The following is a 4,024-nucleotide window of genomic DNA, read 5'->3' as shown; positions in this document are numbered from 1 at the left end:
TTTCATATAATACTATATTGTGTCGTGTGAGTTGTGAAACTACTCGATAAATTCTTATGTGTTGAGGTTCCACGTAGCGATGGTGCTATGTGAGCAGGATGGCTCTCGAGATTCAGATCATATATCGTACCTTAGTTGTGCTTGAGTTTTGTAGCATATGGCGCTATCGGTCCCCCCAGGGATGGTATTATGCACTTAGCGTGCTTGTGTCCGATATTCGGATATTTTGCAGTAATGAGCATTCAAACTCGGGTTGGGTGGCACGCCGCCACGGGTATGTAGTTTGGATCGGGTTTCACACTGCAACGGTATCATGTGTGGATCGGGTTGCATGCCGCAACAGTGCTATGTTGAGTACAGTCCCCTATATTCCATTTTGTGTGCTTTGTGTCCCATTTTCTGAGAAAAGTTCATGACACCTTTTCAGTTGTTTAATTAGTCATGTGGGTTGAGTAATCCTTTCCAGAGTTCGTATTTCTTATGTATCTCTATCGAGTCTGTAGCTTATTAGCTCATTGTGGCGTCATATGAGGCTTTTTGATCGTGTCTGAGGTGGCTTATTGCCTGAGCATCTTATACTGGGTGAGATGAGATTATTGGATCCGAGATAAGTGCGATCGGATTATATGAAGTATAATAAAGAGCAAATACCATTATTTGTTCCATAATGAGGCAATGGTTCTTGTCAGAAGGATAAACTCAATAATTTGTTGACTCGACAGTTGATTATGAATTTTTACACATTTCTTCCATCGTGGAAGCTTTTCAAGAGTTGGAACAGGACTTATATGTATCATGAGGTGTGTTGTGAACATCAGATTCGTGGAATTTCGGCTATTTGTTATCGGAGGATGTTATTATGGTCATGTGAATGGTGCGGTGCATGGTCTAAATTCAACAAAGGTATGCAATCCAGTATTGGGGCATTGTGTAGTGATTGATACGACGTTCGTAGGTTGGAAACTTGCATCGTGGAGAATTATGGATGTTAGAATTGCCTAAATAAAGGGGAGAATCATCAAATTGGCTCGAGCTAATGTCCTCAATTAGGTGTGGTAGCACGGGTAGGTGCTCGAAGTGTTAAACAGTGATTTTGGACAACTCCGAAATAGTCCTTAGGACGTTTGAGGACGAACGTATATTTAAGTGAGAGAGAATGTAACGACCCAATCTGTCGTTTTGACTTTTAGAACCCCGTTCCCCTAAATAAGACTCCCCGTATGTGCTTTTATTAATTTATGACTTGCGGGGATGGTTGGTTCGGAATTTGGAAGTGTTCGGGTTGAAATCGGAACACTTGGTTCTTTAAGTTAGCCTTAAAAGGCCATGTTTGACTTCAGTCAACATTTTGAGAAAACGATCCCGAAATCGGGATTTGACGGTTCCAATAGGTTCGTATGATGATTTCGGAATTAAGCGTATGTTCGAATCGGGTTTTGGATAACCCGAGAGCATTTTGGCGCTTAATAGTGAAAATCTACTAATGGAAGGTTTAAAGTTCTTTAAATTTGGTTTGGAGTAGGTTTTTGAGTAATTGAAGTCCATTTGGACGAGTTTGGGAATAGTTCTGTATAGTGATTTAAGACTTGCATGCAAAATTTCGTGTCATTCTGAGTAGTTTAAGTATGTTTCGGTGCGTTGGAAGTAGATTGAAGAACTTGAAGTTCTTAAGTTTGAATTAATTTCGTTTGGGGTATGATTTTTAGATTTGATGTTGTTTTACACATTCCGAGAGTTCGAGTAAGTCCATTTTATGATTTCAAACTTATTGATATGTTCGGGTGGGGTCCCGGGGGCCCCGAGTGTTAACCAGATGAGGCTCGGACCAATTTTGGAAATTTGAGCAAGACTGAAGAATCCAGCTACTGTCATAATCGCACCTGCGCTTGGACAGCAGCAGGTGCGAGCCACCAATCGCAGGTGCGAAGGAGAGGAGCCTGCCCAGCCATCACAGGTGCAAAGTATTTTGGCGCACCTGCGAACGCGCAGGTGCGAAGGAATGGGTGCACCTGCGCTTGCGCAGAAGCGAGCACTTCTTCCGCATGTGCGAAACCAGGAAAAGAGGGAAAATGCGTACCTGCGAGGAATTTCTGCAGGTGCGAAAGCTGCATGTGCGGTACTCCTTCCGCAGGTGTGAAAAATCTGTCTGGGCAGAACCTTAAAGCGGACGAAAACTCAGTCCATTTCTTTCTATTTTTCATCCATTGTTGGGCGATTTCAGAGCTTTTGAGAGGGGGGTTTCAACTATGGCTGTCCAACGGGATGGAACGGGACGGGTTCGCGGGCCTTAAGTGCCGTTTTACAAAAATAATTATTTAAGCATTGAGTTTGGCAACGACTATTCTTTTGACAATGACTAAGTTTTTAAAGTTTGCAACAGTTAGTTTTTTGACTTATTTAATAAACTTAAAAATTAAATAGAAATTAGGAAACTAAGTAAATAATTATAAAATATTAAAACAAAAGACTTGTAATAAAATATTCTAGTAATTATAAATTTATAATAGAGTTATAATTTATTTAATATAATTTCAAGTTATTAAGTAACTAAGTAAGAGTGTAAGACAATTCATAAAAACAATTCAATGCTTAGAGCCTTTTAGTTTATTAATAGAACTTTCAAATCTCACATACAAATATAATTCTTTTGAAGAGCATCTAATCTACACAGCCACCTTCTAGGAAGGATTCTATTTGAACTAGGCCTCTTAGTAGCCAATTGCAAATTATCATACTAATATTTGTAAGCTCCTATATAACTTCATTGTAACTTATCTATAATTTCTCTCGGACATTGTTCTGGAATTGGCAATGTTGATTGATGTTCCATGAGTTCCATGCCGTCGTAACTCCCAGTGCTAAGTATCTCATTGTATTCTTCTTCTTCCCTAGTTTCACCACCTATTGTTTCCATAGATTTATATTTATCAAATATTGATCTAACATAAGAATATATGTTAGCTTGGCAGTCTTCGAGAGATGGTTGTTCATTTTCTTGAATTGCAAAATTCTCATAAATTTTACGAATAAGTCCATTTGCACCTCTTAATTTTAAAGATGGGTTAAGTATAGTAGAAATTAAATAAACTTGGGGAATAGGGAAAAAATACTTTTTAAATTTTGCAATCATTTCATTAATGGCCGGTGCATAAGTTGGATTAATTTTGCAATCATTTCATTAAGCTAGTTGCTGCAGTTGTGTTAGCACTTAGTAGAAGCATTATCTAAGGTGATAGTTAAAACTTTATCAATGAGTCTATAAAAATCAACAATTTATAGAATAGTAGTTGCAATATATGCTCCAGTGTATTTTGAATCAACAAATTTATAACCAATAATATGTTTTTGCATGTTCCAATGATGATCAACTTAATGACATGTAACAGTTAAATAATCACAATCATTAGGACTACGACCTATATCAGATGTGATAGACACTTTACAATCTAAGTGAAAAAAATACACAATGAATACTGAAGATATTCGGTTTGAAATTTAAAAACATCATTTCTAACCGTGGTCTTAGGAAAACCTTGAAAAGCAGGATTATAAGTTTCTTGTATATAATGCACAAAAACAAATAGGACGCGGGACAGGCGGGACGAGACGGGATGGGACAGGACGGGACGGGATGGGACGGGACGGGACGGGACAAAACGGGATGGGACAAAGGGATGAAATGGCCATCCCGTTCCATCCCGTGTCCCGTTTAACATGGGCCCATCCTGTTTAGAATTAAGTGGGACGGGATGGGACGGCCCGTCCCATTGGACATCCATAGTTTCAACTAGCAATCGGAAGGTAAGTTAGTTCTACACACCTTGAGTTAAATACATAGATTATAGGTAGATTATAACTAGTAAATCTTAGAAATCAAGGGTTTAGGTGAAAAACCTAGATTTTTATAAAAGTGAGATTTTAACTACGAAATTGGTTATGGAATTGGATAGAAATTATATATTTGAGTTCTTGAGGTTATGGGTAACATTTTTATCCAAAAGATTTTGGAATTCGGGCACGTGGG

The sequence above is a fragment of the Nicotiana tomentosiformis genome, chromosome 12 (genome assembly GCF_000390325.3).
Source record: "Nicotiana tomentosiformis chromosome 12, ASM39032v3, whole genome shotgun sequence".
Taxonomy (NCBI): domain Eukaryota; kingdom Viridiplantae; phylum Streptophyta; class Magnoliopsida; order Solanales; family Solanaceae; genus Nicotiana; species Nicotiana tomentosiformis.
This window is presented reverse-complemented; position numbering follows the sequence as displayed.